The sequence below is a fragment of the Primulina huaijiensis genome, chromosome 14 (genome assembly GCF_012295235.1).
Source record: "Primulina huaijiensis isolate GDHJ02 chromosome 14, ASM1229523v2, whole genome shotgun sequence".
Lineage (NCBI taxonomy): Eukaryota > Viridiplantae > Streptophyta > Magnoliopsida > Lamiales > Gesneriaceae > Primulina > Primulina huaijiensis.
In genome coordinates this window covers 10,986,939-11,009,558 of record NC_133319.1, presented here as the reverse complement: position 1 = coordinate 11,009,558, position 22,620 = coordinate 10,986,939, and positions in this window count along the sequence as shown.

Sequence of the window (22,620 nt, the reverse complement as noted above, 5' to 3'; positions counted from 1 at the left end):
AAAGACTTCATTTTTTATTATTATAGTGAAGTAATTAATAAAGAACGACTTCACAATTATTGAGTTGTGGTGAAGTAAATTATTTCTATAACTTCGACACAATTTTAATATGACGAAAACCAAAAATATATCCACAAGTATATCAACAAGTATAACCCAAAAATATATCAACAAGTATATCCACAAAACAAAAAGTGTATATCCACAATTATATCCTAAAATGCACAATGACAAACCAAAGATTTATCTCAATGCACACGATCCATTTAAGCACCTACATAAGAGTAGACGAATTCGCTCCATTCACTTCTGACTTCAGAGATTGGTTGTAATATTGGTTCTTGATTGATCCTGCAAACTGAAATGTAAAAGTACAATATGCATTAGATTAATAAGATCATTCATCCAAAAAAATGACAATATCTAAGCGGAGTAGGGTTGCACAGTGGCAAAACATAAGAAAACATGATATTAATAACAAGAAGGCTAGAAGCATTTCAAAGTTTTGGTGCACGAAACTATAATTGCCAGTAACATGGACACACTCACTTGGGAGCAGCTATAGCGGTCAAGGCCATAACTAGCGGTATGTTGGGCAGTCGTTTCCTTAGAGAAGAAAGTTTCCGGTAGCTTGGTGTAACGTACCGTACTTTTTACTACTTAAACTTTGCGGAAGAATTAAAAATTTTCTTGCTTAAATAATGAGCTTTCAAAATTTGGTAAAATAAATTGTATGTCTCAACATAATGTCTGCCAAACGTATTTGCTTGAACCACAAAAATCGTAACATAAAAACCAGAGTATTTTCAACATTTCAAATATCCTTAAAACTTTAAAACATGGCGGTCCTCGGGTTTAGCCTTCCGCTCAGTCCAAACCAGCTCCTTGGTCCACACCCCTAGCCTCCTCAACATACTCATCACCTGCATCGATCAAGTGTAGTGAGTGTAAAGATTCAACACGTATAAACTGGAAGTAACGAGTAATATACGTAGTAAAACCACACACAACTTCAAAATATAGCGTACATATTGGAAACATAAATCTGAACATGATAACATAAACGTACTTGAGCGCGATCATAATAGCATAACATAGACATGCCATAATCATAAAAACTTTTCTTAAACACGCTTGCATACTTGAACATACATATTTCATCATTTTGCGTAGAGGCATGTTTCAAAGCAAGTGACCCATACATAATAAATTCCTGATCAGACAAACCACAGTACTGGGCTGACAGGGACGTATCCACTGCCACATACATGAGATCCTCGTTCATGCTTTAACGGGTGGATTGGTCCCCGTTCATGCTTTAACGCTTTCCAATCCTGATCTAAACCCGTTCATGCTTTAACGGGGTGGAGAGGTCCTAGGCCACTTTCACCGACTTCCAAACCCATTCATAATTTGGTCACAAGACATTTAGCATACCTCAAAAACTTGAAATATTTTCTTTTGCATGTCAACATACTTACTTGGCGTTGAGGGATTCTTTGGATCTCGCTTGGGGCCGCTGCTGCAACATACGAACATGAGTTTGAATACTTAACTTGCATAACTTAGACGTAGGTACTCGAGCTCACCACCAAAGTGATTAAATAACTTATGACATTCTAGTTCACTCGGGCCTTGACCTTGTTTAATCATCGCACTAACCATGATCTTGAACCCCAAATCAACTCTTAAGGTGAACTTAAAAATTATTCCCCAAAAACGAAGGTACACAGACCCCGTGCCAAGGTCCGGCTCTGGGTCCGTGTAGGTTCTGGAATGAACACCCAAAAGAAAGAAGGACACGGACTCCGTGCCAGGGTCCGTGTAGAGATCCGTGTAGGCTATGAAAAATGACACTTCGGAAGAAACAAAAACACGGACCCCGTGTAGAGATCCGGGTAAAGGTCCGTGTGCTTACTGGAAATCTACACCTCGAGTGACACACTAGCACGGTTCAGTCTTGAGATGCAGAGGTTTGATTTAGAGACATATCCTCTAAGTAGAGTTCCTCGTCTATCTACTTTGATGATTCAGTCTTCTCTTCTAGATCGTATTCGCAGTGGGCAGCCAGCAGATGAGCAGTTGGCAAAGTGGAAGCAGAGAGATGAGGCCAAGAGCAGTATCTTGTATACAGTTAGCGACGGTATTGTGAGATATCGAGACAGAATGTGGGTTTCTAGCAGTGGTTCTATTTGAGCAGATATTTTATCAGAGGCCCACATGTTGTCGTACTCTATTCACCCTGGGAGTACGAAGATGTACAAAGATCTGCAGTTACTATATTGGTGGCCCATCATGAAGAAGGATATCAGACGTTTTGTATCCGAGTGCCTGACATGTCATGTAAGGCCCAAGATTTTGATTACCATAATCTGAAATGATTTGATGATAATTTATGTAATTATAGATGGAAAGGAGTAGACCAGGAAAGACGGAAGAAAACACGAAATACGTGCGAGGACAGAACACCTCGTGCATATGCGCGAGTTGTGCGGAGATGTTAGTATCATGACCCGAGAGCCTCGCGCATATGCGCGGATGAAGGGCGCGCAAATGCGCGAGCTGCCGAGAAGGTTATCTGCCGAGACAGTAGGTCTCGCGCATATACGCGGGGCTTGGGGCGTGCATATGCGCGAGTCATGCAAAAGGAAAATCGACACTTGGTTCATTGATGCAAAGTGTATGGATATATATATATATATATATATATATATACACACACACAAATCTTCATTCCTTGAATTCGGCAGCAAGAAGAGGAAAGCAAGCTCCAGAGAATATTCCAAGTTCCATCAATTTTAGAACTCGATTTGCGAAAGATCCGTCCGTTAGATTTTGAATCCGACTTGAGTACTGAGTTCCTATCGACGAGAGCTTCAACTGGACGTAAGTTTCTTAAGTTTTTGATACGATTTGAAATTATGACATTGCCAGAATCAGATATAATTGATATATGGTGTTCTCGACATGGTAGACATCGTATAATCGGAGTCAGATCGAAGAACAGTCTGTTTATGCAATTGTTATGATTTTCAGAACTAATATGATCGAGATTGTACATATTTGAGATTATGATAGGTTATTGTTGAGACTATGAGTTGTACTGATATTGATTATGAGCCGTGTTATTATACCTGTGATGTTGAGATTGACGGGGTTATTGAGATTGTATTGTTATGCCGTCGAAACATTAGTAGATTGATATTAATCAGATGCGCTATTGATTGAGATTGTATCGTTTTATAGTTGACATTGATCAGGTTATGTTTTGATTTAAGTATTGATCAGAACAGATCAGGGTTGAATTGAATAGATTTGATTGAGATTTGATATCAGATTTGTAGTATTATTGACTATGAATTGTGGGAATTGATATCTGTTGAATTGTATTGCTGGGTATATTGATATTGTGCAATTATGCCGTTGAAACAGAATTTGATTTAGTTCTGATTTTATCCAGTATTGATTTGAATTGAGTTGTATATTAATATTTTGCCTATTCGGTATTGTCATTACCAGATTGAGTATGAACAGATTTGAATTAGAGACTTCGACTTCGTCAGACCGAGAAGACAAAGGTATAAAGCAATGTTGATTCGGGATTGCACAACTCGAATTAGATCCGATTTGAGTTTCCCAAAATCACATACTAGATTGTTTTTAATTTGATACGGTTTTGCCTTGTCTATTGAATTATAGCAATGTACATGAGATAGGTAAGCCTTGGTAGAATTGCCAAGTACTAGATGTTCGGTGATATCGATGGGCGTAGGAGAAGATCAACTCCTATTGTAGATATTCGATATAGACAGGGCCGAAGTCTAGGAATAAGACGTACCGCCACCACGATTGGGAGAGTAGGTGGGAGACTTGTTACGTCTTATTCACACCGGGATCCCTAGACTTAGATATGAGTCAAGTCAAAGAATAAGAGTCAAAGAGTTTTATCCGTAACTGATATATGTTTTATTATCTTGTGTTTATTTGCATGACATGCATGCATACATGTTTTATACTGGGATTTGTTCTCACCGGAGTTTCCGGCTGTTGTTGTGTCTGTATGTGTGCATGACAACAGGTGGGACAGGATCAGGGTCGAGACAAAGATGAGAGATCGAGATAGCGTGGAGATTTCAGGCTGAGAAGAAGAACTAGTGGTTTATTACTAGACATGTATTTAAATTTTAAACACTAGTAGGATACTTGTAGTTGAACAAGTAAATGATAATTTGAGTTAAATAATATGATAGCATTATGTATGATTTATATACACTTGTTTATAATGTTAATAGCAAAATTTGACCCACATTTTCTAGCAAAGATCCACTTAATCCCAGAGATAATTGAGTTAGAGCCCGGGTCCCCACATGTCAGCTTGTGAAAGCGGAGCATCAGAGACCATCAGGGGACCATTTTTTTGTTGAAGGTAGCACCTATGAAGGGTGTCATGCGGTTCGGAAAGAAAGAAAAGCTCAGTCCGAGATTCATTGGACCATTTGAGATCCTCGACAGGGTTGGGACGTTAGCTTATCGTGTTGCTCTTCCACCAAATCTGGCCGGAGTACAAAATATATTCTACGTCTCTATGCTGAGGAAGTATATGGCAATTCCTTCGCATGTCTTGAACTTCAAACCATTGCAGCTCACTCCGAACCTGACTTATGTGGAAAGACCAGTGTAGATCTTAGACAGACAGGAGAAAAAGCATCGGAACAAACATGGTGCAGCTATTGAAAGTCAAATGGCTTAATCATTTAGAGGAGTTGGAGTATTAAGATAAAATTTAATGATAAGTTTAGTTTTATCTTTGGTCATGATTATTCATTTTAAATTGCATAAGTTTAGTTTTATCTTTTCAGTTAAATAAGTGAGGCCGGACTGGAGTTGGAGTATTAAGATAAAATTTAATGATAAGAAAATATTCCTAAATTTAATTTAAGTCAAAGAATAATTTATTTTAAGGTAAAAGAAGGTTTAAGGATTTATTTAATTAGTTAGAGTTAAGTAGTAAATAAATTCTTTTATGTCCAATAATTTAATTAAAAGCCTAAATTAAAATATGTGACCAATTGAGATAAGTTAATCTAGGCTTATTTTATTTAAGAAATTGTAACTTAACATGTTAGTAAATTTAATTTAAAAATTGGCCATGCATGCAAGATAATGTCTATCCTAAATTAAGTTATTATTTCACTAAAATACATAATTAGTGTTTAAAACTTTAAAGAGTTATAATTCATAATTTAAGCAATATTTCTCTCCATTTATTTAAGAAATTTTTGGCCACCCCTTAAGGACTTGGATTAAGTTTGACAACTCATTTTCTTTGATTCTTTTCCTTATCCATTCATGGTAGATTAATCCCTTCTAGTTAATTCACCAATAATTAATAATTAAGCAATTTTTCTACCTTATTTTGAATGATAATTTCGGCCACCTCCTTGGTAGATTTGATTAAGTTGTCAACTCACCCTTTTTAATTCATTTCCTTATATTTTCTTGGAAGATAATTCTCTCAAATCTAATCACCAATAATTAGCAATTAAGCAATATTCTCCCTTATTTTTGTTAAGCAAGAATCGGCCCTCTCATCCCCTCAAAATACCCCTCAAATCCCTTGAAATCATTATCATTCCTTATCTCACAAATTTAAAGGATAGCAAGATTCATTTCTCCCTTTTATCTTGCATACTTTCCCTTCATTTCTCTAGCCATTATCCTTCTCCATATTCTCTAAATTTCAATGTCCTTCAGCTAGATAAAATCGTGAGTTCTTGAGAGTAAAACAAGAGAGAAAACAAGAAATTGAAGCAACTCCGTCTCCGCCGCACCGCGTCGTTGTATTGATTTGTTTTTCAAACAAATCCAAGGCATGTCTATATCATTCTTTTCTCTTCAGTCAAGTCATATACATATTTTTAAACCATGTTATGTCCATAAATCATGAGGCAAAAATCAAAATTTTGTCTACAACTTTTGAAAATACTGCACAGAATTTTCGGCCCTTCTTTGTGCTTCACGGGTTTGTGTGTTTTTGATGATTACAGGGAGTTGGTCGGTTCCAGGCGCTCAAGGCTGCTTATAGACATGATATAGGGTGTGCTAGGAAGGTGTTAGTCCATTGGTTTCACTCCCTCCCCCTCCCCCTCAGTGATGAAACTTAAAATTAATAATTTATAATATGTTAAAACCTATATATTAAAATTTAAGTTTCATTAAAATTATAAAATTTTGTTATTTTAGTATTGTGTGTTTATATTTAAATATCTTACTAAATATGTTTTATTTTCAGGTTTTCTACGTATTGGTAAAATAATGATAACTCAAGCTAGAAAATTCAATTAGAGGTGATTCAAACATTTTTGGAATCCTTGAGAAATTATCTACAAATTTGCAGAAGACATGATTGCCTAAAAAATTGGTTAAGATGATCAAATTGTGAAAATATCAAAAAGAGGATTAGTTTATTTTCACCATGACCAGCATATAGTAAAAAAATCATAACTATTTCAATATTTAACCAAATGAGGTAAAACAAGTTTCCAAATTCATTTACAGACAATTCCCCACATGTTTGCTGTTTTGAGCTGAGTCAAATTCAGTGATTAAAGTCGTGGAACAAATCATTGAAAGAAGGGACATGGAATTGAATTTGGAGGAGACAAAGACTACTATTACAACTACATGGCATTAATAAAATTTTTGACCCTTTCTCTCATTTGGACTACAAATAGAGGCCTTGTGCTAGCTTGAGAATCATTCTATCTCATTGTAAAATATAGTGTGAGTGTGTATAAAAATTCTAAGTTCCAATATATTTTTCATTTTCCAAATTATGAGTGATGTTTTTAGTGTTGATCAAAAGTAAGTTCATAGAAAGCTAAATCTATTATGTCAAGGTGAAGAGTATGAATTCTTGGTGAAGTAAGATTGTTTATATTTTGTATATTCTTTCTTTATTTCTTTTCATTTTGCTAAATTCTTTTTATTGAAGGTATAAAAATGAATTATTTGTTGTTATCAATTTACAACAAATGTTTGATACCATTGAAGTGGTTATCTTGATTTGTTGTTTAATTTTGATACAATAAATATTTCATCAATTATTATTGTTATATTATACATATATATATACCTATATATTTATATAATTATATCATATATTTCATTTAGACGATAGCGTGGCTCTGCCGGTTGTTCTAAATGAAATATTATGATTTAATACTAATATCTAACAATCTAACATTTACTTTATCGCAACTAACTTTTACTTTCCGCATCTAACATTTACTTTATCGCAACTAACTTTTACTTTCCCGCAACTAACTTATTAAATCATATATTTCATTTAGGCAATAGCGTGGCTCTGCCGGTTGTTCTAAATGAAATATAATGATTTAATTTAACATTTATTTTATGCAGTTATATATTTATATAGTTATATATATAATCATAGGTACCATATATAAAATATCGGTGAATTCGGTATTTTCTATAGTGGGAACTATATTATATTAGGTGTGTGTTTAAATATTTAATTTTCTTGGAACCATTATTTATGGTGGTTTCCTTTGTTTTACTTTTAGTTAAACAATATTGCATAAACTAAGAATAAATCTTCGAGCCTTGACAAAATTTATAATTTGTAAACTTCGTTCTTGCATTTGGTAATCTATAAATTAATAAATTTAAACTTAAAATAACCTCTCTGTGGATCGATCTCGTACTTACGAAATATATTACTTGCAGACAACCTACACTTGGGTGAATTATAATTTAAGTAGAAGCACCCAGCAGCGCGTTTTGACAGCAACTTCAGGAGCTGCCATTTCGAGTCTCAAATTCGGATTCTTGCTTGTCGAAGGCGAGTGTTCTGATCTTGACTGCCCTAGGGGCTGTAGCCATGGTTAGAATCTCTCCTTGGCTTGGCTAAGACGTGACCAAGTCGGCCTTTCAAGGCTTGGTCCATGGCTTCATCGGTTTTCAAAACAAAAGAAGACAAGCACCCTTCGACCCCTCTCATTTCTGCGTGGGTATGTTCGGTCATGGTGTTGGTGTGGATCTTGGTTGGCTTTTTAGCCCTTAGCCATGGTTCACACAATACCTCGTGATGTCTAGATCATTCCATGGTTGACCCTATGACCACTGGAGTGAGTTAAGACAACAAGTTCAGCAAGAAACCCCACGCGTGTGAGGTGTGTTCTCGGGTAGAGTGTGTGAGTTGTTTTTGGTGTTGCTAGGATTTTGGCTTGCCTAAGGCCCTTAGCCATGGTTCAAGCCACACCTTAGGATGTTGGTAAGAGGCTCTGGTCGGTGGTTCAAACCCCAATGGCCAATATTCTTCAAAACGAAGAAAGGAAGCGCAACAGCTGCTGCTGTAATTTTCTGGACAGCAACTGTGCCTTCGGTTCAGAGGTGTGTTTCGAGTTCTTGGTTGTCTTTTAGCCTAAGGCCTTGGACTGGACAGTACCTCATCAAGTTAGGAAGGTCATGTTTTTGTCCGTTTGTGATTTGGTTAAATTTAGAGGTCGTACGAGAATTTACGGTGCAATGTGCCAAAGGGACTCTCGAAAGAGAGTTTCATGATTTTGGCCTCCATGCACATTTTTCGTGTATTACAGCCCTATGGTCATGTTTTCCAATATTTTAAGAGTATTTTAATTATGGCTAAATGATGGTTTGATGTTGATTCGGGTTGGTACGATGCCATGATTGAATACTAAGTTCGTTGGGCGTAATTGTCCCGTTTTTGGGTTCAATTACGAGGTTTTGGTCAAGTTAAGTTTATTTGTATGTTCTCATGTTAGGATTAGGATGCAGCGAGCATGGGAACGATCCAACCCATTTGGTATAATAAAACAGGATATTTAAATATATTACGTGCATAAAAATATAAAAGTTTATTTTTGAGATATATGCGATATGTCTTGTGGCCACTTCACGCTTATGAAATGCAGCTTATGGGATTATTACTTCACCCGGTGACCTACGACCGGTTCATGTTCATGTATGGGTACGAATATCCAGTTCAAGGGCTGTGATGATCCCTACCGCCCAGTATACTGTGGTTAGGTCTGATCAGACGATTCACGATTCATGTTATGTTATGTTACTTTACGTTATGGGCCACTTGCGTAGAACATATTCTCAACAGAAAATTATGATATGCTATTTTATGACAGGGCTCTATCGAGCAAACATTTTACGTACGATTTTCAGTTATGCACGTATTTATAATTAATCATGACAGGATTTCCATGTTTACGTTACGACACGATATTTTTAAGTTACATGCGATTTTATTATATAGTTACTTGTTATCCACGATATATCCATGCTGAGTCTTTAGACTCACTAGACTTGATTGTTGTAGGTACTGATGAGGTCGGGGCCGAGGGCGGGGACCAGTGAGCTAGCTAGGGTCGGCAGTAGTAGGAACCCGAGGACCTCATTTTCAACACTTACTATTTTTATTCCAAAATCAGTTTTTATTTTGTCGAATTATTTTAAGTTGTTATTCTGAAAACATTATTTACTTCCGCTGCTACTTTAAACTTTGGATCTTTTTATCAGTATATTTTATGAATGAGGCATTTTATTTATTTAAAGAGAAAATTTCAAATTTTTCCGCAAATTTTCAAATACGAAATACGGGCCTTTAGAAACCCACTAGTTGAATAATTATTTCCTATTGGGCTCTACAGACCCAATATTATTTAATTAATTCAACACTTGAATTAATTTAATTATTTGGACTCTACTAGGCCCCCTGGTTTTTAATTAATTCAATACTTGAATTAATTTAATTTATTTCATAATATTGTTTGTGAAAATCACAATTCTCAAATACATTATTTATTTGGCCAACTTTTAATTTAGGAACATTTCCACAAATTAAAAGTAACATTCCCCATAATCCTCTTATAGAAGTCATACTTCTATTTTTATTTGCGCTTATAAACTCCTTTATAAGACGTTCAACACATTGAACTATTTTACTTCTCAATGGGATCTAAGAAACATATAGGAGTCAATACTATGTGTCATGTCGTAGTTGCATCGATGGTGTAATCTAAGAAACCCCTTTCTTAATTACCACCTTACTCTGATCAAAGATTTCAAACTACATACACATAGGATATCCATACCCGAAGGTAAGCGGTGAATCCCCGACTACAATGCATCGACTCCTATATGTTTCGACAAAACACCCAACCTTGCCACCTTATGACCCCATATGAGTCGGTAAACAAGTCAAAGTGCAATGCTAGCATATAGAGTCTCAATGTTGTCCCAGGTCATAAGGACTAATGGTGAATAACCATAAACTAGGACGTTTCCACTCGATAAGTGAGAATGTAATATCCCAACCTTTTAGCATTTTACTGTTTATGATATTATTTTTGGTTGGGTGTTTAGAAAATATGTTTATTAGAATGGTTAAAATATGGTCATTGTTTATGGTTATTGTTTGATATTATGTTCATAATTTGTGATGATTATGGAAATGAATGGGTAGAATAGAAAGTTGATCTTGAGCCAAATAGGAAATGAAAGTGCAGAAACGGTATGAAAAATGTGGCAGTAGTTGTGGTTTTTAGCATAATATTTTGCATATTGATCCAATGAATGTGAGGCCACATTCATTAGAAAGATAAGATGTAAGGCTATAACTTTCATGTTTTAAGTTTTGTTCAAATCATTAGGGAAGACGAGCCAAAAGTGGCCTGAATTGTGTCGTGGGTATCGTTGTTCTTGCACTGACACATGTTGGGAGAATGAGCATAACTTTTTACTCAAACATTCAAATGACATGAGGCTAATTGGAGATGCAAGAAAAGACACAGGGATACAATTTTCATGTTGACCACTTTTGCAAATTCGGAAGCTAAAAGTGCGTTTTTTGGCAGTATGTGGCGCGCATATGCGCGAGTTCTGAAGCTCTTAGTGTTTGGACAGTGAGTGGCGCGCATATGCGCCCAGCAGCATGTATAAAAAAAACGTTTTTGGGGGAAATGAAGGCTTATAATCTTATTTCTAGACTCTTCTACCCATTTCCTATCATTCTCCTTTCTCTTTCATCGATTGAAACACTTTTCCCTCAATGTTTTCTTTCCTTCAATTCTCTACTTCAAGGTCAAGGAGTTCATTGAATTTCCTAGCTTCTCCTACTAAGTTTCAAGCTACAAGGTAAGAACTTAGTATTGTTGGAGTTGTGAAGGGTTTGAGGAATTGATAGTTTATGTTGGTTTGATTGAGTTATTTGATTTATGGTGATGATTTATGGTTGTTATTGTGTATATTATTGTAGGAATTCCTTTTTGATCGTCATAGCAACCAATTTCTTGTTGGGTATTAAGTAGAATTTTTCCCTTCAAATGCTCACATGATAAATATGTATATAAGCCATGTTTATTGATGTCTAGCTCCTTCCATTGTTATATTATTGATGTATGTGTTGTTATTTGTTCATTGATCCAAGAATACCATTGAATTCATTGATAAGGAGCTAGTAATCTATTGTGCCTACCAAGTTTTTGTTAATTTTCCTCAATGAAGTTTCGTATGATTAAAGCCAAGGAATGATAGTTATTACATGCATGTCATTGGCCAATTTCATGATTATTAAGTATCTCTCACAATTTTTATATATTTATATCAAAGAGATAGTATCCACAGGTCACAAGTCAAATGTCACAAAACTATCAATTCCTTTCCTTTAATCCATGCCAAAATATACCATCTATATTGCTTTGTTACCTATTGTTCATTGAAGATGGTATTATTCATTTTCATTGCCATTTCCATAGTCATATTTCAAGCCTAGCCGATGTATATGTATTTTTTATTTATAGCTTTCTACTTAATGAGTTTTAACTCATTCCAGTTAATGTCATGTGATGCAGGTGAAAAGAAAGAATGAAAGTTATCGTCCAAGGGAGAAGAAGTCATATGGCTAATGGAAGGGAAAAACTTTTGACTTGGATCACTTTTGTTGGGTTGATAAACACTAATAGTTTCGAGTACTTGGTATTTTGTATCAAAAGAATTACATGTTGATGGTTCTTTTGAATCTATGGTGATGATATTTTGAAAGTTGCTATGTTAGAAGTTTAAAAATCTCTTTATGAAAATGGTATTTTATGTTTTCCCTTTTTCCATTGTAAGGCTTCCGCGTATGTTGTTTACTTAAAATATTATTACCATAGTAGATGGTTGTTTCAATTGGTATCAGCGCAAGTTCTTCGGATCTTATATGACTTTTTCTACCTAGGACAATCCGGTATGTTTTCGATCCTCCATCTATTGATTTTATCATTGAGAGTTGATTCTATTTCATTGCCATTGATGTATTCTTTCTTCCTATCTATGTTAAAGTGAGCATATTGTGGGATATGCCTCCCAAGAGAAAGAGTATCGGAGGGGATGATAGGACCCCTACTTCTGATAAGACTGCTAAAGTTGTTGATGAGTTCAATAAGTTATTAAAAGAACAAGATAAGGTCCATGGTGAACAGATTCAACAGTTATTGAGCATGCAAACTTCGACCCAAGGTCGTGGCCAAGTAAGAGGTCAAGGTAGAACGAAAAGTTCTCAAGTTGGTGCATATGATCGTTTCAGGTGTATGAACCCTCCTGAATTTATTGGTGGTCCTGATCCACTAGTGGCTGTTGAATGGGTCAAGTCATTGGAGGCCATATTCGATTACTTGAAGTTCACTGACCAAGATAAGGTAAGTTGTGCTGTGTTTATGTTAGTGAAAGCTACTCGTATTTGGTGGGAAGACACCAAAGTGACTGTTAATGTTCGAGAACTAAAGTGGAACGAGTTCACAGATTTATTCTATGCCAAATATTTTTCAAGAGAAGTCAAGGCCAAGAAGGTGAAAGAATTTCTTGAATTGAGGCAAGATGCCATGTCTGTTACTGAGTATACTTTGAAGTTCGAAGAGGGATGTGAATTTGTTACTTTTATTGCTGAAATGATAAAGATAAAGAAAGGAAAATACTTCTTTCGTTGTTTGAAGCCAGAGATTCAAAGATATGTTCATATGTCAAAGGTGGTCACATACAAAGATATTGTTGAGAGAGCTTTGCTTGCTGAGCATGATGAACAAGAGATTGAGAAAGAGAGGCAGTTAAGAAGGCAAGCTTTCCAAGGTAGAGGTCAAGGAGCAAGTGCAAATGTTCGAGGTGGTCACGAAGGTAAAAGTAAAATAGAGCAGCGTAATAAACCTCCTTTGCCTTCTTCTGATATTGAGCGACCGGTGTGTCCTAAGTGTGGAAAGCCACATAAAGGTGAGTGTTTGGTTGGTAGTGGTCGATGCTATAGATGCAAGGAAGTGGAGCACACGGCACTGAAATGTCCTCTCTCTTCAGACAAGGGAAAAGTTCAAGGTCGAATTTTTGCAATGAAAAAAGAAGGTGTTAATCCTTATTCTTCGGTGATATCTGGTAATCTTTTAATATCTGGAAAGGAAGCACTTTAACTGATACTGGTGCAACACACTCTTTTATGTTTGAAGTGTTTATGCATTCTTTATCTGTTCAACCTACTGTCATGCCATTACACTTCATTATTGTGTTGCCATCTGGAGATGAAATTTGTCCAACTTATATTATTAAGGCATGTCCCGTTCAAATGGGTACGAGATAATTGTTTGCTGATCTTATTGTTATTCCGATGGTTGCATTTGATGTTATTCTGGGTATGGATTGGTTATTTGTTTATCGTGCGGTGATTGATTGTGTGGGCAAGACAATGAAGTTTTTGGCGATGATCATGATAGTGATGTGTTTGTTGGTCTAGGCTCTTCAACGAGTATTCCTATTATCTCTTGTCTTCAAGCTAATAAATTGTTTCACAAAGGTTGTATGGGTTTTCTGGCTTCAGTGGTGGATGTGCGAAAGGAAAGGAATATGCAATTATAGGATATTGATGTGGTTCAAGATTATCCTGACGTATTTGCTGATGATGTACCATGATTACCACCTGATCGAGAAGTAAAGTTTGTTATTGATTTAATTCTAGGTACATCCCCAATTTCTAAGGCTCCATACAGAATGGCTCCGACAGAAATGAAAGAATTGAAGAATCAATTGCAGGAGCTTTTAGATAAAGGTTTTATCCGTCCTAGTTCCTCGCCATGGGGAGCTCCGGTTTTATTCGTGAAAAAGAAGGATGGATCTTTGAGGTTATGTATTGAATATCGAGAACTCAACAAAGTAACTGTTAAGAATAAATATCCTTTTCCTCGTATTGATGATCTTTTTTATCAATTGCAAGGAGCAGCAATATTTTCGAAGATCGACCTTCGGTCTGGTTATTATCAATTGAAGGTGAAAAAGGAGGATATACCAAAGACTGCTTTTAGAACGAGGTATGGTCATTATGAATTTTTAGTGATGTCGTTTAGAATAACCAATGCTCTTTCAGTTTTCATGGATTTAATGAATCGTGTCTTTAAGCCGTATTTGGAGACTTTTGTCATTGTTTTTATTGATGACATATTGATCTACTTAAAGAAACGAGAACTTCATCGTGAGCATTTGAGGATTGTGTTGTAGCTCTTGAGGGATAAGCAATTGTATGCTAAGTTAAAGAAATGTGAGTTCTGGTTGGAACAGGTGACATTTTTGGGCCACATCGTTTCAAAAAAAGGAATTTCGGTTGATCCATCCAAAGTTGATTCTATCAAGCAATGGTCCATTCCAAAGACGATTTCAGAGGTGAGAAGTTTTCTTGGTTTGGCGGGATATTACAGACGGTTCATAGCGGATTTTTCGAAGATCGCATTGCCATTGACGAGTTTGACACGGAAGGCTTCCAAGTTCGAATGGACCATAGAGTGCCAACAAGCATTCCAATTATTGAAAGATAAGTTAACTTCTGCCGCTGTATTAGTACTTCCTTGTGGTACTGAAGATTTTGTTGTGTATACAGATGCTTCAAAGCAGGGGTTAGGTGCCGTATTGATGCAGCGTGGGAAAATGATAGCATATGCTTCTCTTCAGTTGAAGGAATACAAGAAGAATTATCCCACTCATGACTTGGAGTTGGCGGCTGTGGTTTTTGCATTAAAGATTTGGCGGGATTATCTATATAGTGAGAAATGTGAAATATTTACAGATCACAAAAGTTTGAGTTATTTGTTTTCGCAGAAGGAATTGAATATGCGGCAGCGGAGATGGTTGGAACTTGTGAAAGACTATGATTGTACCATTAGCTATCATCCTGATCAAGCTAATGTGGTTGCGGATGCTTTGCGTTGCAAGTCGAGTTTTTTATTGGGTTCTATGAGAGATTATATAAACAATTCAGAACAAAACAGATCGGAACAAACAGAACACTGGTATTCATCTCGTCATCCATGGTCAAATTTTCTCCCATATGTTAGTCCTCTAAGGGGTGAGGCCAGGACACAGTTTTATCCCTATTGATGGAGGCCAGAACATAGTTTTATACCCACTGATGGGGGCCAAACAGAATTTACAATCTTCGTTCCATATCCAACTCGAATCATAACAGTGTATTATGAAATCAAATTCAACAGACAGTATTTATCAGAATTGCGAGAGGACTCAGTAGAATTAAAGAACGTCGAAGACAGAAGACACATAACGTACATCGATTGAGATTTTAAAAAATATTTTAGAATTTTTCGAAAATAATTAGACACACATACAAGTATGTCATGATATACTTACACAAATTTTAAATTTACAGAGGAATACACAGCAAAAACTCACTTAACGTAATTTCAAAGATGTGGTTCAAAGCTTGTCGATACTTAGACGAATGGTAGCGGATATTGGACAAAAATCTAACGAACGTGTGGGCAGCAATTCACAGCACTTAAATGGCCGGAACAACTCATTTTTCTTCTTCCTAGGTTGCATCGGCCGAGAGGTATTTGGGAAGGGGGAGGACCAAAATTTTTGTAGGCTTTTTGGGAGTGTTTTTCTTCAGCATGTGATGTGATATTTATAGGCGGAAGAGTGACTTTTCCCTTGCCTCCATGCAGCCAAAAATTTCGCCTCCAAGTGCCCAAGGTTGATGGTCCAAGTAGCCTCAAAGTAATCAAACTTTATCCACACTCAAGGGTCATTTGGTTAACTCAAGGGTCATCTCTTGCATATTAAAGTTATCTAGTACTTTAGCTCTTCTCCTAGCTCCATTTTTTGTTCTTTTAGGACAAGAATGGATGAGCTTCCTTGAGCTAAAATATTGGGTTCATGAGCTGGGGGTTTACTCCTCCGGTGATGACTCTTCGATTGTTGCGGTTTCTTATGGCGTAGATCCTTTTTGAGTTAATCCTCGAGCTTTTGAGTTACTCCCTCGAGCCGTGTTAGTTGAAATTTAAGTTTATAGTTTGAGTTTTATAGTTAAGTTTAAAGTTTTGAGCTTAATTTAGAGTGTTATTGCTTACATGATTTTCTTTGAAATTCCGAATCCTCACATAAACCAACTTGTTATCTTCCTACTGTGGCTATGATGGACTATATACGTGTACAAATCATGAAAATGATGCACCGATGGCGTGAAACCACATTAGTCATGGTTCAATAATTAAGCCTGGAGAAGGATAAGGTTATAGCAAACACATATATTGAATTCTGAAACCTAAGAGTGCAAAAATTATGTGGTTGGAAATTTGAGGTAGTTGATGGTGATAAATCCGTGTTGTTGATTTCAATTAAATGGACTTGTCCATGCAGAGCTTGACGGATCAATATGCTCACATGAAAGCATGTTTGTTCTACTATTAAGTCAAAGTCAATGTCATTATATTCTTTTTGTGACTGATACTTCCATGTTAAAATTTATCGTCAAGAATATAAATGAATTATTAATCTCATAATGGTATTTGAAATGTATGAGTCAAATAGTGACGAAGGATTTGTAATCAATGCTCCTGATGTATGCTGTCAACCAAGTCATATGAAGACTAAGGTGATACTGTCCCAAGTTGAATCGCATGTGTCAAAGTATGGACTTTGTCATAAGCAAATGCACAACAGACGCAACTGCAAATAAGCTATAGACTATGTTTTTTTTTTGGTTCATTGAAATGGCTTCTCATGTCGAGTGTAGTTGTAACGACTTATTTTTCAAGGTTTACTTTGTTGTACATTTTATTTAAGTATTGTTGATAATTAATTTTGTTTTTTACACTTCTACAGGAAAAAAAGACAATTAGTCGTGTACTTATCTGTGAAGAAATATACATATTCCAGTGCTAGCATTGGTGGTTTAGTGTTGCTTTGATGGTTTCATTTATGAGATATGTTGTGCAAGTATTTTGTTTCTGCGATGAAGTTGTTCGATTCTTATTTAAGGCATCATAGAAATTGATGTGAATATTGATTGAAGCGAAAACTTGGAAATTGAAGAATCAACATTGATCAACTTAATTGAGCTCTCTATTGTAAATTCAATTTTAATAAAATATTTTACGATTTTATTAAATTGTGTCATTTATTTATCTATATACTCATTCAAGATTTATAAATAAAACCCTTGAATATACTTTAAGTACCATGAAATCCAAAAGTCACCTGAATCATGAAATTTATTAAGAAGTTTACTGTATATTCTAAATTCGTTCATAATCAATTCTGTCGCAAAAAAGAAAGATAAAGATCGTTGGAACTCGAGACTAGTATATGTGATGTTAACGCCACATTTCATTAGTATGGGCATCGAGATGTCTGATCATACCGATGATTGATCATAAGATAATTGCACTCAACAACCCTCTTTTAGACTTTTCAAGTCGTTATCACTTATTAAGTAGATTAGTCAGCGGATATGGTTGTAAACCATTAGTCTTTAAACCCGAGACAACATGGAGGCTCTACATACTAGCACCGCACTTTGACTTATTTACCGAATCCAAGAGGGTCATTCGGTGGTGAGATTAGGAGTATTTCGGACATATGGAAGATTTGATGTATTGTGGTTGGGAATTCATCGCACTGGTGTGTATATCCTATTGATATAATGACTTAATAGTGTAAGATATCTCTGACCAGATTAAGACACGTGCATTATGAAAAAAAATTTCTTTATTTGCGCATACTATGCCACTATGACTACTCAAAGATCCATCACATAGTTGTCAAATTCATTTGAAACTCTTGATATACCAATGGTTGTATATTTGATCAGTATATATGTGTTGAAGGGACCATACTGTATGCTAATCATAATCTATTGGTTCTTGCAGGCACTATTAGTAATGCTTAGGGGATCATTAGGCGATTCTATTAGACGCTTTTACCATGATCCAATGGGTGCAACAAGACTTGAATTCCGATGTTCTTGATCAAGGGGTTAATGAAAAAGAATATGACTAATTAGGGTAATCCCAAATAAGGATAAATGATGTCCTGAATCACATGAAGTTGTGAACTCACATCTAATTGTATCACTGTACCATTGAGGGTCATACAAATATTGAACTTTGTGTTTCCGTTGAGATAGTCAAATTCAATGAGTTGAATTTGACGAATATATGTTTGACAGAAATCAAATATATAGCTTATAAAAGAGTATAAGTGTATTCCATATTTAAAAGTTATGGATGCTAGTTTGATGCCACTACTTAAATTATAATTCACCCAAGTGTAGGTTGTCTGCAAGCAATATATTTCGTAAGTACGAGATCGATCCACAGAGAGGATATTTTAAGTTTAAATTTATTAATTTATAGATTACAAAATGAAAGAAAGAAGTTTACAAATTATAAATTTTGTCAAGGCTCGAGGATTTATTCTTGGTTTATGCAATATTGTTTAACTAAAAGTAAAACAAAGGAAACCATCATAAATAATGGTTCCAAGAAAATTAAATATTTATACACACACCTAATATAATATAGTTCCCACTATAGAAAATACCGAATTCACCGATATTTTATATATGGTACCTATGATTATATATATAATATAACTATATAAATATATAACTGCATAAAGTAAATGTTAAATTAAATCATTATATTTCATTTAGAACAACCGGCAGAGCCACGCTATCGTCTAAATGAAATATTGCTACTACTTAAATTACAATTCACCCAAGTGTAGGTTGTCTGCAAGCAATATATTTCGTAAGTACGAGATCGATCCACAGAGAGGTTATTTTAAGTTTAAATTTATTAATTTATAGATTACCAAATGCAAGAACGAAGTTTACAAATTATAAATTTTGTCAAGGCTCGAGGATTTATTCTTGGTTTATGCAATATTGTTTAACTAAAAGTAGAAAAAAGGAAACCACCATTAATAATGGTTCCAAGAAAATTAAATATTTATACACACACCTAATATAATATAGTTCCAACTATAGAAAATACCGAATTCACCGATATTTTATATATGGTACCTATGATTATATATATAACTATATAGATATGTAACTGAATAAAATAAATGTTAAATTAAATCATTATATTTCATTTAGAACAACCGGCAGAGCCACGCTATTGCCTAAATGAAAGATATGATTTAATAAGTTAGTTGCGGGAAAGTAAAAGTTAGATGTGGAAAGTAAAAGTTAGTTGCGATAAAGTAAATGTTATATGCGGAAAATAAAAATTTGTTGCGATAAAGTAAATGTTAGATGCGGAAAGTAAAAATTAGTTGCGATAAAGTAAATGTTAGATTGTTAGATATTAGTATTAAATCATAATATTTCATTTAGAACAACCGGCAGAGCCACGCGTAGTAAGTCATGAAATATATGGGTATGTGTCTAAAGAAATTATTTCTATAAGAAAAAATTTTAAGTTTAGAAATTTAGGTTCTCTTGAGTGTTTTTGCCTAAGAAAGTCTGGGTAGTAAGTCCTTCAAGGCCGTAATCCCTAAGAATTGCTTAGGATTGCAGAGAGAAAATAAATTTTAAGAATAAAAATTTTTAATTATGGATCCAATCTTCTCTAGATCTATGCAGCTACATCTTCTTATGATAATAATAAAATAATTAACACCGAAGAAGTAATTATAGAAGATTTTTATAAATCTATTGATAACTGGGAAATTCCTAGAATAAATAAGGATCAAATTTATAAATATTCCAGATTCAAAATATTTAAATCTGATTTCACAATTAAAATAGAAGAAAGAGATATACAACTTACTAAGCCTTTTGAAACAATTAATTTATTATCTCAAAATTCATTACGAAAACACAAAGATAAAAATTATAAATACATTCACATAGGATTGGTTCAAGTAGGAATAAAACCCTTAACTAAAGAAGGATTAAATACTTCCATTCTTACTATTTTAAGAGATGCCAGATTCACAAATTTCGAAGATTCATTATTAAGATCAGTTGAATCTAGTCTATGTACTGGACCAATCTCTTTTGATTGTTATCCAAACTTCTCAGTATCCCTAAATGCTAAAAAATTTTAAAATCCTTAGTTTTACAAATAAAAACTCATAATTATAATATGCTTAAAGGATCAATACCGGTTGCTGTTATTTTTAGAATCCATTATAAAGCTATGAATTCGGCCTTTGCTACAAAAGTAAAATATCATAGTAAGAAAGGTGAAACCCTATTATTACAAACAGATTTAGGAAAATCCAATACTGTAATTCCAAAACCAATTCAATGGAAAGATATAACACTACCTGAAGAATGGATTTTAGAAGGTGCTGCTAACCCAAAACCTATAGGACACATATAAACAAACACCCAATTAAAAGAAATAACTCAATATGCGAATGGAAGAGTCAAACTCTCAATTAATAGAAAAACTGGTAGTAGCAATAGATATGATGATTCTTCTATTATTGATACCATAGATTTAGGAAGAATATCACAAATCTCTTCAGTCATNTGATTTAGGAAGAATATCACAAATCCCTTCAGTCATAAATATTCCCTATAAAACACAACCTAGAAATTCTACCTCAGATATACCAAATTCAGATTTAAGAAATGTAGACTACGCCTCTGAAATTCCTAGACCAGTCTATACAAAAATAAAAGAAGAAAGCTCTCAAAATTAATTCCATACTTCAGAGTCATATCAAGAACCAACTAGTCCAACATTCTCTGCAATTACAGAAAACATTACTAATGAATTAAATGTTATAGAAAAAGACTTTCAAATAAATAAAAAAATTTTTGCATGATGATTTTTATGCTAAACATAACCTGGAAAAAAATATTATGGTTTTTCCAACAATTTATAAATTCTAGAAAATCTATTCATGAAAAATTCTATGAATTTGTAGATACAAATAAAATACATATTCTATTCTTTGATTGGTTTGAAATATATGCTGCTAAAAATTCATTGGAATATCCCTTTTCTAAAAGTGTAAATCCTGTTACAATAAGCAATAAAACATAAGAATGGCAAACAATTACTGATATTAGAATAATCCAATCTAATCATCCTCCTTTACAAAGAATTAAAATAAATATGCAAAATCAACAAATAGAAGCTATTCCAATAAAAAAATCCAGGAGAAAATGATAAGGTCAACATAAAAAATATTATAACACAAAATAAATTCACAAATAAATTTCCTGATAAAATACTTGATAAAACCCAACTACAAAGATTCTTAGGAAGTCTAAATTATGTTCTAGATTTTTGCCCAAATATCGATAGAATAGCAAAACCCTTACATGATAGACTCCGAAAAAACCCAAAACCATGGACAGAAAAACATACAGAAATTGTAAAAAATATCAAAAAGCAAGTGTTAGAAATCCCATGTCTTCATATCCCAGATCCCAACCTACAAAAAATCGTAGAAACAGATGCATCAGATTTAGGATATGGAGGTATATTAAAACAAAAACAAGAAAACAGAGAGTACATAGTACAGTATACATCTGCCCATTGGAATGATACCCAGAAAAATTATTCAGCTATAAAGAAAGAAATTTTGAGCATTGTTTTATGCGTCCAAAAATTCCAGAGTGATCTTTTGAACCAAAATTTTTTATTAAGAATAGATTGTAAAAGTGCAAAAGAAATATTACAAAAAGATATTCAAAATCTTGCCTCAAAACAAATTTTTGCAAGATAGCAAGCTATTCTTAGTATATTTGATTTTGAAACCAAATTCATAAAAGGATATACAAATTCTTTACCTGATTTCCTCACAAGAGAATTTCTCCAAAACAGAAATGCCACCCAAAAAGGATAAAAAGCATGTTCAAACTCCTACCGAAACATTTTACCACTCTCTACCCATATCTCTCTCTCCTCTCTGTCTCTCTCTGTCTCTAATCACTCATTCCCAGATCCAAATCCCAGAAATCCGAATCCTTTAACCATTACCCAGAAATCCCAGAAATCCGAATCCTTTAACCATTACCCAAAAATCCGAAACCCTTTTTAATTAGTATCTTCCATTTATGTAAAGTAATTTGATTCCAAAGGTTAGTAATGAAATCTTGTTTTAAATTCTGGAATTCTTAAATATATATATATATATATGTGTGTGTGTGTGTGTGTGTGTGTGTGTGTATAATATCTATGGCTGGTTAAACCGCCTACTTCTTTAAGATTTGTGGAGTTCTTTGCAAAAGTATGCTCTGTATATAGTTCTTTAAAGGTTTATATACATCAGAAACTGGAGGAACCA